General features: G+C 36.9%; 1 long non-coding RNA gene across 1 annotated transcript; it reads left to right on the top strand.

The window, feature by feature from the left end:
• The first annotated feature begins 14,437 nt into the window (after positions 1 to 14,437).
• Positions 14,438 to 15,364, top strand: LOC113317912. Its single transcript, XR_003344123.1, has 2 exons — positions 14,438 to 14,526; positions 14,921 to 15,364. It is a non-coding gene; the product is annotated as an uncharacterized LOC113317912 (long non-coding RNA).
• The last annotated feature ends 434 nt before the right edge of the window (positions 15,365 to 15,798 follow it).

The raw sequence follows: 15,798 nt of genomic DNA, 5'->3' as shown, positions 1-15,798 counted from the left end.
ATGCACCGTATATAATATTGTGGCGAGCAATAAGGAGAGTCCCATATTTTGCGCCTTTATGTGTTTCTGCTAACTTTGCGGCATGCATAATATGCGCCTATTATATGCATCGGCGAGCTTTAAAAAGCTAGTGCTTGATTTTCACTTTGTATATGTTGTTATAGCAACAAGGAGAGCTGAATATTCTAGTTGCGCCTCGTAGATATACAAACGTCGAGCGATAATGAGTTTTTCATTTCTGAAAATGATATTTAGAGATAATATCATGTCTTCTCGTCGCCTGAGCCATTACCTAAAATCATGAATTTGGTGAATTAAATTTGCAGCAGTGCCTATGCAAATATTAGTCTATTTTTGGCGAATGAATAGACATGGAAAATGAGGAAAATGCAATTGTGGGAGGCATATTTGAATATGGGAACCACAATAGTTATCAGGTTTGAGAATCTGGTAAACCTCGTACCACCATAAGTGGAGAAATACGGGACGGTAGCGTAATGATTGGGTAAATAAGCCATCTCTAAGTCTGGTAAAGCTCTGATATCGTTGTGACAGATACGATACGTGCATCTGAAATGTCGTTTATTGTTGTTGATCTCTGTCGCCCGTCTTGGCAGGACTGGAACTGATGTTGAGATAGTGTATATGCTCACATAATTTATTTTACAGTTTATTGTTGATTTTACATGGCAATGTAAATTCTTTAAATTCTTCCAGCTGGACAGTAAACGAGAGAGGAAACCTGATCAGTTACCTCTCATGGGTTGCGTGTTATTGTTGTTTTCTGCACCTAGTTGCTCCCTTGATAGGTCGAGCCATGCAGAACTAGATGTTCCGTTGATGAGATTTCCCGCCTGAGGATCAGGGGGAGGATCTTCGACGATATTGGTTAATTCCAATTATGTCTCATCTAAATTTTCACACGAAGAAATGCCAATGGTGTTGGAGATAAATCTGTTCCTAAATCTAGCAAGAGTACGCTCGCTTGATTCAAGCAAAAAATTAAAGTCCTTGCAAGGCATGCCATGGAATCGCAACGATTGTTTCGTTTGAAAATATGCTTAGAAGCATAGACGAAAACCTCTTGTATGAGGTATGCCAATCTAACCGGATGACGTCCATATTCTCTTTGAGGTATGCCAAGTATGGATCCTAGTCAATATTGAGCTGTTTTCTCCCTTGTGTATGCTTTTAAAACTTTGGTATTAGCATTGGTTAAAAGTTTGATGCTAATATAAAAGCGTAATGAGTGAACTATTTGAGGTTGCTTGTTATGCAGCGCCGCCTCTTGACAACGAGTTAGCACATACACTAACCAGGATGATGGAAGTATGCTCTGATAGTCATAAATGACTCGACATATCACCTGGATAATAACTGTGTATCTATACTCATATAGATTTTAAATGAAACTCTCGTTTGTTAGTCGTTGATGTTGTATCATCCTAGTAATGATTTGGGCATTGATGGTGAGTATTTATTGTTTTATTGCCTCCATTGAATGGTTTAGTTAATTCATTCATAAAGCATTTTGAACTTATTACTCATGAAACCATTGTCATGTTTTCTGTTTGAGACGTGCTACATTCCACTGTTCTTACTACTCTACTACAAGATTTGCAGATTTGATGAGAAAGTCTTCCCACCATTTGGGGGAGGAAAGGCTACCGCCTGAAAAATGGCGTGAAGTATCTTGGTTTGCACAAAGATAAACCAGGATGTATCTCATTTGGATGTTTTCAGCAACGAAAGACATGCCGAAGATTTGATATCTTCAAAAATTGCAAATCAAGTTGCTTACTTGAGAAGCTATGAGTATAGTAGAAAGTGTGTCACTTAAAACACACCTTGAGCGTGGATGACTAGTTGATTTGAAACATTTTGCACCTCCTAAAAGGAAGAGCCAGTCACAATCATTGAAAGATAGAGCTCTCAAAGAGACTATCAAAGGAAAATCTGATTTCTCTGAGTATAGTTTTCCTAATAAGAGAACGTTTGTGGAACCTAAAAATGAGAGGATCCCAATAAAGCTTGCATGCAATAGAGAAATTTTATATAATGATTTTTGGTGACATACTCAAAGTATCCGATGATACTTCCATAGATGATGTTGGTGTTGAACCACTTTCTATAAGAATGTCATCAAAGGAATGATTGGTTAAACAAGAAAGGAGAGATACTGGCAGAATAATAGTTTCTCATAAAATGCATGGTTTTTGGTATTACAACCCTGAACGCTTGATAATGTGAGCTAATCTGCGCACATGTGGGTGTTTATAGTACCGACATACGATAATGTAACTCCTGTGGATACAGGTGTGTAGGATCAGAATCTCGCAGCAATAATATCTCAGCGAAATTATTAACAACACAACACGACAGTGTCGCAGAATAGCTTCAGAAATGACATAATAAATGACGTCAGCTAAATCATGAGAAAAGTGTGATGGGTCTGCGAATATTAGAGAGTTTGTGAGATTAACATTTGTAAGGTTGCTAGAATGTCGCAAGTCATATCCGAAAATAAAGGACAGATTAGCTGTCATCCACTATGTAAAACTCTATATAAAGAACCGACCAGCTATAAAGAGAGAGAAAGATCTTTTCTGATTGAGAAGCAAGTAAATAGGAGAGAGAAAATCTAGAGCAGTGGTTATTCTTGATTCCTTTATCTTTTCTTGTAAGATTGTTCAAATATTCATCAATAAAATTAAGATTGTTAATATAAAATGAGTTGAATGTTAATGAAATCTTGTGAAGGGTGTAGTGTAGGATTTCCTGCAACTACATAATGGCGCTAGAAACAGGGAGGCTGAAGATTGAAAATTGAAGATTGTTGTTGAGATTGTTGAAATCAAGAAAGTGATTAAACAAATCAGTGAACCAGTTAAAAGAAAAATGGTTAGAAACAATGAAAATGACAAAAGATTGGAGTGTAATATGATAACAAAAACAATGGTTAATGGATTCCATGAAAACATCAAAGGAAGGATACATAAACGAGATTTTGAAGGAAGGAAGGTTATGTCGGTAGAAAAGACATCACCCTTGAAAGATTGGGAAAAGAAAAAAATCACATTCATGGCGACAAAAATACCAAAAGAAAATTTGAACCACACATCTCCATTGGTTATTACAGTGCCTATTACGCGAAAAGAGAAGGGGACAACAACAAAATCCACGAAGAATGGACATTGAACAGAACTTTAGTCGATACAGGAAGTTCAGTGGATATAATATTTTATCATGAGTTCAGGGGAATGGGATTTAAAGATGAAGAAATGTCCAGTTCAACATATCTTGTTCATGGCTTTGGAAAATCCACAACAAAACCTAAAGGAGAAATAGTGGTACGAATTCCACTAGGAGAGATCGAAACACACGTGACACTATGCGTGGTGGATATGGAATCGCCATATAATATGTTGCTAGGAAGACCATGGATACATGCGATGAAAGCTGTAATATCAACGTTGCATCAATGCATTAAATTCCCCACACCAAATGGAATAGGTAAAATCAGAGGAGATGTTGACAATGCGAAATTATGTCATCAAATTGAAGTAAAGCACTATGAAGTACGAGCAAAAAAGAAATAATTTCGCAAAAAATTGGCAAAGGAGGCAAAGAAAGAAGAAGAATTTAGAGTGTACACGATAAGGGCAAAAGAAGGCAGGGGAATACCCAGCGAAATTTCGTAAGAAGGAGAAGGACCTGTGAAAACAATAAAAGAACCAACACCAATGGGAGAACCCAAATCCAGTTACACTGCCGCAGAACCAACAAAAGAAGTAAACATTGGGACTATAGAAGAACCTCTAATATTGAGAACTGAAACCAAGATGGATGTAGAAGAAGAAGAAGAAAGAATTGTTAACCTTTTGCGAGAATATAAACATATTTTCGCAGGGAGCATGGATGAGATACCGGGAATAGATCCATCAATTGCATGTCACAAGATGGAGATTAACAAGAATGTGAGACCATTTAAACAAAGAATAAGAAAAATCGTAACAGCTTCCCATTCCCAAATATAAGAAGAACTACAGAAAATGCTTGATGCAGGAATTATAAGAGAAGCTAAATACCCAGAGTGGATAGTGAACATGGTCATTGTTCCAAAGAAAAACAAAGGAATAAGGATTTGCATAGATTTCACTGATTTAAACAAAGCCTGCCCTAAAGATAGCTTTCCGTTACCAGATATTCCTCAAATGGTGGAGTCAGCAGCGGGAGATGATAGGGTATCGTCTTTAGATGGGTACAAAGGATATAACCAAATCCCTCTCGCTGAAGAAGATCAAGAGCATACTGCTTTTTTCGCGCCTAGAGGTTTATATTGTTACACAAAAATGCCATTTGGCTTGCGAAATGCGGTAGCAACATACCAAAGAATGGTAGAGAAGGTGTTCGCGAAATGGATACACAAAACATTAGAAGTATATGTGGACGACATGTTAGTAAAGAGTAAAGAAGCCAAAGACCATGTACAGGACCTGAGGGAGATTTTTGAACAAATTCGGCAGTATGACATTAAACTGAATCCTGAGAAGTGTACCATTGGAGTTGCATCGGGAATTTTTTTAGGCTACATTGTATGAAAGGAAGGAATACAGGTTGATCCAGAAAAAGTGCAAGCTGTTCGTGACATGCCAACATCAGCAACAATAAAAGATGTACAAAAGTCGAATGGACTTTTAGCTTCGCTAGGGAGATTCATTTCGCGATCATTAGACAAATGCAAGTATTTTTTTGATATACTCAAGAAGGGTTCGAAATTCAAATGGACTGATGAATGCGAAAAAGCTTTTCAAGGGATCAAAGAACATCTTATGAATACATCTATTTTACAAAAAGCAGAATCAGGAGAAGAGTTATTAATCTATCTTGCAACGACGTTGCATGCATTAAGTGTCGTGTTATTGCGAATAGACGCAGGAGTGGATAAACCCATCTATTACATTAGCAAAAATTTTAATACTGCCGAGAAGAATTACTCAAAAATTGAGAAGCTAATTTTAGCATTAGTTTATGCATCATTTAAGCTCCCATATATTTTCAAGCACACAAAATAAAGGTATTAACAAAAGTACCAATTGAATCAGTGATGAAGAATTCAAAAGGATCAGGAAGAGTGGAGATATGGAATGCACAAGTAGGCCACTTTGATATTAAATATGAAATTTTGTCTTCACCAAAATCACAAGTTGTTGTAGATTTCTTGGCAGAATTTCCTTTAGAAGAAGATGAAGCGGTATAAGAAATGATGGATATAGAAGAAGAACACGGAGATCCAAAAGACTTATTAACAGAACCAAATAGATCGGAGATATTGGTAGATTGATCATTAAATGGAGAAGGAAATGGAGTTGGAATTATTTTAATTTCGCCAGAAGGAGCGAAGATGGCTTTTTCATTCATATTGGAATTCACATCCACTAATAACGAAACACAATATGAAGTTGTGATACATGCCTTAAAGTTTGCAATAGAAATAAAAATAGAAAATGCCAAGATCACTAGTGATTCGCATCTAGTTATTCGCCAAATAAAGGGAGAGTACACTACAAATGAACCATCTTTGAAGAAATACAAGAATCTCTTTGAAGAATTGTCAGCGAAAATCCCAAAAATAAAATGGAGGCACATTTCAAGGAAGGATAACAGACTCGCAGACGCTTTTGCTTTCATATCAAGCATGATGACAGATCCAACCGCGAGATGCATAAAAATACAGACACTTATGTCACCATCAATCAATAAAGAAGAAGAAGAAATCGACGTGATGATAATAGACGGTGGAGAAGAAGAACAAACGAACAATATCGCAGATTGGAGAACAGAACTTCATGCATATTTGGTGAAAGGAGAAACACCAAGAAATAGATTGGAAACACACAAGTTAAAAAGACGCGCAACAAATTATGAATTAAGAGATGGGCTACTATACCGAAAATCCTTTAATGGACCATCACTCAGATGTTTGACACGAGAAGAAGGAGAAAAGGTGCTAAAAATGTTACATAGTGGGGACGCTGGCAATCATAGTGGGGGGAGATCTTTGGCTCATAGAGCAAAAATGCAAGGCTATTACTGGCCATACATGCACGAAGATGCAAAACAAATATTAAGACGTTGCGAAGATTGTCAGCGGCATGGAAAGAAAATACATGCACCTGGAGCACCCTTGTCATCTTCAACCAGTGTGTGGCCTTTTGGAAAGTGGGGCTTAGATATTGTGGGGCCATTTTTACCAGGATCTGGACAAAGAAGATACTTAATAGTCGCAACAAATTATTTCACAAAATGGACAGAAGTGAAGACAATACAGCATATTCGCGAGAAAGATATCTTTACATTCATATTCGAAAATATCATTTGCAGATTCGGAATTCCTGCACAGTTAGTATCTGATAATGGAAAAAGTTTGAAGGACAGAACATAGAAATGTTACTTAATGCATTTAAGATAAAATGTGGAAAGTCTACTCCTTTGTATCCACAAGCTAATGGGCAGGTAGAAGCAACAAACAAAAAAATTGCAGATATATTAAAGAAGAAATTAGAAGGACATCATAGAGCATGGTGCGAACAAGTACATAATGCAGTATGGGCTTATAATACAACTAGAAGATAAGCTACTGGAACGTCACCTTTTTGTTTAACATACGGAGTTGAAGCGGGGTTACCAACAGAAGTTGTTATTCCGACAACAAAGAGAGAAGCTTGCGAGAAAAATCTTAGTGCGGGTTTGATCTTAAGAAAACTTGATGAATTAGAAGAAAAAAGAGAAAGAGATTTACAACATATGGAGAATTATCAGCGAAGATTAGCCCGAGAATATAATAAACGTGTCAAAGTACGCAAATTCCAGCCAGGAGATTTAGTTCCGCGAGAGACACCAATATATCAGCGAGAAACTGGTGGAAAGTTAGTGAAAAAATGGGATGGACCTTACATCATTAAGGAGATAGTTGGAACAAGAGCTTATAAATTAATGGATCCGAAAGGTAGAGATGTTGGCCATAGACTTGACAGACCATGGAACAGGTTGTACTTAAAAAGATATTATCCGTAAGAAGCTTTGAGAAGTTATGGATTCTGAAAGAATAGTTGCGAGATTATTCATATCAAAACAAGATCATGATTTGCGAAACTTTCACAGAGATAATCATAGAACAATGACATAAAATAAAGGGGTGAACCTTTATGGCGTACACCCTAGTTCGCGAATAAAATTTCGCAAGAGGAAAATGTAAGACCTAAAGTACGTCATATAAGGGGGTACCTGTTGCATGGCTCAGGGAAAGGCTACACCGCCACCGGAACCTGAGTCATGGAGATTTGGGGTTAATAAAGCCCATCCGGGAGAGGCACCTTGGATTCTCATCTTAAGCATATGACTTAGGTGGGCGACTAAGGTAATAAGGACTCTCCCAAGGAGTGCAGAATCTGATCAAGGCGCCGAGGTACACGGTTGAGTCAAGAGTGCCAGGGGCGTATGGAGCGTAGCTTTCCATTCTTGACAAGTGTTGGCTTATACTATACTCGGCCCGAAGAAAACCCCACTTAGGGTGCAGTCTCGTAACCATAAACCATATAGGTAAAAGGGATAAGAGGCTGCAAAAACAACTGGTTGTTGTTAAGACTGGATGGGAGGAGATAACCTTGTATGGTAGAAGTACGCCTCCTTGAAGGGGCAACCAGGGGGGAGATAAGGGCGGCACCCTCCATTAAGGAGCTGATAAGTGTTTTAAGACGCAAATGTCATGAGGCTTTTACTCGCAAGGGTATTAAGGCTTGTCATATTTGTGTAACAATCCTGAAGAGGTAATAATACTAGAGAAAAAGATAAGACGATATCAATGGGTTTTCGTGCGAAGACGTCCTGCGATTTCGTCGCAAGACGACAATGTAATGTGGATTTATTTTTGCAAGAAAATTTAGGCTTACCATATTGTCGCGATTTTGTCGCAATGACAAGAGATGGCATAATAATACCTTTAATTAGGAACGCAAAATAAGACCACATGACAAAACAAAATATTTATAAGTATTCATAACAGATCATTTCTCGCAAGAAAGATAATGAGAGGCAAGTATGGGAATCAGTAAACAAGAGGCATTATCTTTCTCGCAAGCAAAATACTAAAAGAGATAATTAATTCCAAAGTTGGTTGAAGAATATTATTCGCAAGAAATAATAAAGATGAAACAATTCAAGAAGATAGAACTAGATAAGAAGCTCTTCGCCAATTTTCTCATTATCGCCAGTCTTTTATTCATTTCGATTCTGATCTTCGCCAACAATAATTTCTTTGAGAGTGACTTCTTTTTCGCCGCCATCTTGATTATCGCCAATAATTACTTCTTTAGAAGGGATTTCTTTTTCACTTTCATCTTGATTAGCACCAGCAGTTGCTTCCTTAGAAGGGATCTCTTCTTCATCTTCCAAAAGATCAGTCTCTGCACCACTTTCATAATCATAATCACTGTCAGCAGGACGAGGAATTTCATCATCATCTACTTCCAAAGGCTCAATTGATGTAGGAGGAAGAGATTTGGACAATAAAATATCATTCACAAGAACTTCAGCCCGGAGATGAACTTGACGAAGAAGTGCTCTCTGATGATTCCTATCTTGAATATCCTTAAAGTAAGCAAGACAATCAAGTCTTCTTTCTGCTCGGTCGCGGGAACCAGTAAGGACAGAGATGAGTAGTGCATTTTCTTTGCGAATTTTGGCATATTTAGCCTCCAAAAGACTCTGCGAAAAGTAGAATACAAAATTTCAGTAAGATGAAGAACTCAAAAAGATATGACAAAGAAAAGATAGTTAAGGAAGTCAAACTATTATGACTACCTTCCTTTTGCGAAATAAGGTGTTGAATCAAGGTCAGACAACTATTCTCCCAACGGTCCATTGCATCATCAAATTTATCTCCAACTAAACCTTTAAGTCGAGACTGAAGATTTTTCTCTTTAGAAATAAGAAAGGCATTTTTCTTCGCAAGAGAAGAATAAGATTCTTCTAATTTGGAATATTGTTATTTAAGTTGATTCGCCTTTACACTTAAAGTTATTCTACCTTGAATGAGTGTATCTCTTTCAGCGATAGATGACTCTGTTACTTATTTAAGTTCATTTCTCAGAGAGCGAAGAGATTGATCTTGGTCATCACATACTTTCTGAAGGATGCTAAGTTGTTGCGAAGATATCTCCATCTTGTTTAAACAAGTTCGCTTCTCTTGAGATAAAGTTTCCATCCCTAGATTAGATTTAGTTAAAGAATAAGAAAGGCGAGATATTTCATTACTCAATAAATTTTGCCTCTTAACTAATTGGGTATTTTCATTGGTAAGATTATTTATATGATCAACAGAATATGAATAAAGGTTATCTAATTGGTTATATTGATCCATCAAAATCTCTTTATCAACACGGGCTTCTTCAACATCAGATTCAAATTGATATCTCTCCGTTATTTGTTTTTGGTTTAAGGCTTAACATGCGAAAAAGGGATTTCAAGGACAATTACATATGGAAAAGATAAAATCATTAAAAAGCCAAATTGAAGACACAGATAAGGAAATCATACCTCTCAGTTCATCATTCTTCTTGCGAAGATTTTCGTGATCCAACGAAACATTCTGGAGTTTTTGATTTTCGAGACGAAGAGCATTACACTCTAAAGTCATCATCTGGAGATCTTTATTCAAGATTTCAACCTCTTTTTCCAAAGTTGTTTGTGAAGCAGCTATGTCAGGGCCAAAATACTTACTCAGAATTTCGCAAACACCAGACTTGACAAGATCAATGGGAGACTTCTTAACATCATCCAGAACCTCAGACAAAACTTTGAGAGCAATATTTAAAGGAAGAGGCTCAGGTAGAGAACTGGTAATGATAGAAGATTGGGAAACATTATCAATAGGAGGAGAAGAAGTTTCGTTCACAGAAGGATTAATAAGGGGAGTTTCAATCATTGAAAGGTCAGTTAAAGGGATGAAATCTAAGGCAACCTTTTCGCAAATTGGAGATAATGGTTTAACTTGCGAAGATGCCGCAGGAGATTTTGAAAGGATAAGTAAGTGAAAGGGAACAAGGTTTCAACGGTTTTGAGGTGGCGAGATTTCTTGAGAGGTTTGTTGGCATCCTTATCACCCTGCAAATCACAATCCAGATAAGAAACAGAGGCAACAATATTGTTATTAGAAAAGAATAATGTTTCTTACTACTTTATGATCCACAGACTTTATTTTGTTTACAACAACCTTATGCTGCGATTTGGGAATATTAGGGTTTTGAACCGTAAATTTGGTATTAAAGGCGTTTTTGCTGAAATAACAACAGTATGGGAATCACATAAACATCATCGAATAAGGCAGTAATCAAGATCAATTTCAGCAAAACCCATAAGAAAGAAAAAAGAAAACTAACCTCGATGAATCCATGGAAAACACTAGCAGGAAGATTAATTCGAAGAAAACTACGAATGATGAAGATCTACAGAGGGAACAGTATGAAGATGAATAAGAAATTAAAAAGATTGAAAGAAGAAGAAAGAAGAAAAAGTTGCAATAACCGAATTTGCAGAAGAACGATGAAGTTGCAAAGAAAATAAAAAGAGAGTAAGAAAGAGTATATATAGAGGAAATTTTTTCTCGAGAAGATGAACACAATTAATACGGAAAGATGTGAGCGTTTAAAAAGCAGCAGTTACAAAAGACGTGTCAAGAAACAGATGGGAGAAAGGATACGTGTGATAAATGCAGAATATGAAATGATAGATAACTGCGGCATTTCTCACATCACTCTCTACTTCGCAAAGAAGATATGATAAGAGGCAAGATGTAGGATCAGAATCTCGCAGTAATAATATCTCAGCGAAATTATTAACAACACAACACGACAGTGTCGCAGAATAGCTTCAGAAATGACATAATAAACGACGTCAGCTAAATCATGAGAAAAGTGTGATGATCCTGCGAATATTAGAGAGTTTGCGAGATTAAAATTTGTAAGGTTGCGATAATGTCGCAAGTTATATCCAAAAATAAAGGACTGATTAACTGTCATCCACTATGTAAAACTCTATATAAAGAACCAGCCACCTGTAAGGAGAGAGAGAGAGATCTTTTCTGCTTGAGAAGCAAGTAAATAGGAGATAGAAAAATTAGAACAATGGTTATTCTTGATTCCTTTATCTTTTCTTGTAAGATTGTTCAAAGATTCATCAATAAAATTAAGATTGTTAATCGAAAATGAGTTGAATGTTAATGAAATCTTGTGAGGGGTGTATTGTAGGATTTCCTGAAACTACAAGGTGGGTGCATAGTGATAAAAGAAAAGTCAACAAATGGCACAAAGTCTTTCCCAGAAACCTGAGATAGATTACAAAGAAACATATTCCCTGTTGTGGATGCAATTACCTCTTTGGTATTTGTCTGGAAGTCCTTTAAGGACTCGACATGCATCTAGAGGATGTGGTTATTTCGAATATGTATGAAATACAGATAACTGCATATAAATTCCTGAAGTTTTTAACAAACAGTTGAATCACCATGTCATATGCATTTTCTCAATAAAGGCGAAAGTAGTCAATCGTCTAAGTGAATGCTAATAATACACAGGGATATGTGTGAACCATCTTATATACCCATGTACTATGCATTTACTAGATTTGATATATATAATATCTACTTTATTGGAACTTCTGAAGAGTCCTCCAAAGCACAAAAATGCTTAAAGCAGAAGTTCGAGATGAAAATCTCGGTAAAACAAGGTCTCAATATGTTAGTTGGGCATTATAGCTTGAAGTCCTTTAATTTCGTTAACCTTAAAGATTTAGACATGTTTAAATGGACAAGCTAGCACGATTACTGACATTCGATCTCTTACTTTTAAGGTTGATCGGTTTACATCTCAATAAGGGAGATGTATCACTCTGTGCTTTGTACACAAAGATGTGTAAATGGTTCACTAGCTGAAATATGCTATAAGTACCTGATGTTGGGTTTGTAGTAAGCATGTAATCTTGGTTCTACAAAGCATCAATATCGAGACATTCGTCCGAAGAAAACTCCCTCATCTTCGTGGTACCATTAAGCTTGATCTCTTGCATGAAAGATCGCTAGATGTCTCCCATAGAGAAAAGATAATCGGATTGTTTAAGTTTCGTTTTTTTGGCAGGTTTGTTAGAGTAGCTAAATATTTTCCTAGCTAATTGTCTGGTAATAGAGGATACTTGTTTTCCTCCAATCAGTTATGATTGTTCATACAAGGATAGTAGAGAATAAAGGCTAGAACAATCAGATGATCATTAAGAAATTGCACATAGTAAAATCGGACTGAGTTTCTCAAGTAAAGGAAGTTGCTGAAGACATTCAAAGATGGTTCGTGGTCTCTATGCAGTATCATCGGACACAATAGTCAACTGAGAAGGCTACTCATCAGGGGGAGTAAAGCCATGGAAAACTATGGATATGGGCATTTTGGACATTACGTCGTGTACTCTTTTTCCTTAGTCAAGGTTTTGTCCCACTGGGTTTTCCTTTCCAAGGTTTTAATGAGGCATGCGAGTCCAATATTATATGCAGTTCGAAATGTTGTACTCTTTTTCCTTTGTCTTGGTTTTTATCCTTTTTGGGTTTTTCCAGACAAGGTTTTAACGAGGCAACATCTACAGATCCAACACTGTTCTGATGACTCGTGTTTTCCTACGTCCAGGTTTTTGTCCCAATGAATTTTCTTGACGAGGTTTTTAATGAGATAACAACTTAGAACGGTGACCATCATCTAAAGAAATGTATATCCATAGAGTGTCCCCAGGGTGTGGTTATCGCATAATCGCCCGTATTATCTGGCCCAGTTTTTATCCCAATCCGATTTTGCGACAAGATTTTAACGAAGCAAAATAAACAATGTTGTCAACACCGTTGTGTACCCCTGCAGTTCATATTTTTCCCTAATGACTTTCCTGACGAAGTTCCTATTTTTCCCTAATGACTTTCCTGACGAAGTTCCGACAATGGAGGAGATTCATGAAAGAGACCAACCTCATTTGGAGTTTCAAATGTTTAGTTTTTCTCCCATCAAGTTTTACCGACAAAGTTCCCACAAGGAAATACAATTAAAATGCTGGTCCAAGGAGAGTGTTATGTGAACACGTCATTTTTGGCCCACCATTTTAACGCCACCAATAATAACAATTTTAGTGGACCAAAATCGGATATGAACAAAATGGATTAGTATTATCTATCAGTTGGTAGATATTCAGAAGTTCAAAAATCTTTGTACATGTTGTCATGTGTCCGGTGATGTGGCATAAGCTGGTTGTGCATGGCACACCACAATGAACTATAAATACACCTTGTACAGTTTGATAAGTAGAAATAATAAGAATATACTAGATTTTGTGCCTGTGCTATGCACCGGCAAGACCCGAAACCATCCACCATCATTTTTTTTCTTCATTTGACCATATTTGTGATTTAGTATAATTGGCTTCGTCTTGTCCCGTCGTGCATTTTTAGTGTGGTGGTGCGGGGTTTCTCTCTGCACTATTGCAATGCATTTTTGATTTGGTGTGGTTCGGGTTCACCTCGCCTCGTCCCGCTGCATGCTTAAGTTATTTGGTATGGCTCGGCTTCGCCTCGCCTCGCCCTGTCCAGATTCATGCTCAGGATTTTTGATTCGGTGTGGCTCCGCTTCGTCTCTCTGTCCAAATGCATATTTAGGATTTCTGATTGGTGTGGCTTGGCTTCACCTCACCCCATCACCGTGCATTTATGTTTTGTATAATATTAATTTTTATTCAGATTTTAGTGATTGAAGAGGATTCTTTCATAGTAAATATGTGGCTCGACCCACGGGGATGCCAGCCCTACATAAAGAAATGTATATCGACTCTTAAGGCCGTCTATGCTTGAACATGTTTCCCGATAACTTTTGCACTTGCACGCTTGTGGGATTAGTTGAATTTTATATGGCTCGTGTAGACCATTTCTCCGTTAAGATAATGCAAACCCAACACTGGTTGGTGAGTGTAAGTAGTGAACTGTCTGCCTTACTTTGCATTTTTTTTCTTTTTTTGAAGCATGTTATTTATTAAAACACTGAAAGACTATTACACGGACAGATATAATATCCTTAAATTCATCGGTTACAAGATCTTGAAATAGAAAAACAATCTTCCGATCGGAGTTGCATCGGTGGGGATATCGAAGTCGAAGGTTAGAAGGCCTTCCGTCAATGCTCCATGGGAATCCGAGAAGGTCAAATGTATTAAAAATGTAGACTCTAAGGGGCTAAATACGTGTTCGAAGGCTCCATGCATGTGTTGCACCTGTTTAATTTCCTTAGGTAGCAGGGTAGTGTGGTCATTTGCTTTCTAAGTAGATAGAAAAACCCTCGATCCTTTTCTATTCATTTTTTTCTCCGCTTCCCACACAACTTCAACATTTTTCTTCTCTTCTCATCCTATTTCTATGTTTCTCTCAGTTTGATCATCAGTGAAAACCACAAGGTCCACTACCAATTAGTTCATGTGATTACATCTAAAATGAGAAGGAAAAAAAAAAGAAAAACCTGACGTTTACCAAAATGTTTTTCTATCTTTCTTCTTCTGTAATTAGTTGAGGATTTTATCATTTTAAAACTGACTTGAAATCTGTTGCATCTAGAATAAATTGATGTATGCACTCGTCTGATTAGATTAATTTGAAAGTTTGATTAGGGGGTTTTGAATAATTTTATTAAATTTGTCACTTCTAGTTTTTGCTTGTTAATTTGCATCTTCAGATTGGTCTCTTAGTGAAGTTGTCCTATGTGCATATTTCTCTTTTTCTTCTGGATTCTCTGTAGTTTCATATTTGATACGACATTCTTATTGTTTTTAGATTTTTCCTTGTCTATTGCAGCACTGTGATGAAGTCTTTTGGTTATCAACTGCATATGGAAGGGATCATGGAGCAAAATAGAAAGCCTTAGCCTCTTAGCAAGCTTGGTGACCTCCTTAGTAAAGACTGGTATCTCATGAGGAAGAACCATGGATGTGTTGTAGTAGAAGAAGAAGAAGAAAACTACGGCAGGTGGAAAGCCCAAATATGTTCAGAATTTCAGAATCCGATAAACCGTACTAAATCTGGTTAGGTTCTTCACGAATGTAATGTACACGTAACTGCTGTGGATAACGTCCAGTTAAGTATTTTGTGTAAACCAAGTGTAAGACTGTAAGTTATTAGTTGTGTGTAAATACACACATAAGTATTGTACACCCACGTCTATGCTAACGGTTAGTAACGGTGTTACTAACAGGCTGTTAAAAACAGAGTGTAAACTCAGTGTTATTTAATTTTTATTGACCCTACCAATAGAATCCCACCACTTGTCCTCTCCAGAATTGTTGTAGTTGAAAGGTTTTATCTAATTTAATTTGAGAGGACTGTCACTCTCACCGTGCAACGTGAGGGCTCATATGACTTAGGAGATGGAACACCTACAGTTCCGTATCTTCCTCTTCTTAAATCTCTTTTCTACTTGTGTTAATTAATTAGACTAGTTTAATTAATTCATTCAGTGCGTAACGTCAGTCATCTTAGATGTTGATTACCCATTAAAAAATTTACTGTATACTTTAACCATACATAACAAAATTTAATATTTTGGTCATTGAGGACAGGTGACCAAAGTTAAATAGGTTATTTTTAATCAAGTTAAATAGATTGATGCACAACAACATTCAGAACCTGACATGATGCAGCAATTGGACCAACAGGACATGCAACAAGACATGCAT

The sequence above is a fragment of the Papaver somniferum genome, chromosome 1 (genome assembly GCF_003573695.1).
Source record: "Papaver somniferum cultivar HN1 chromosome 1, ASM357369v1, whole genome shotgun sequence".
Classification (NCBI taxonomy): Eukaryota; Viridiplantae; Streptophyta; class Magnoliopsida; order Ranunculales; family Papaveraceae; genus Papaver; species Papaver somniferum.
The sequence above is the reverse complement of the archived record's forward strand: the minus strand, read 5'-3'. Positions and strand labels throughout refer to the sequence as shown.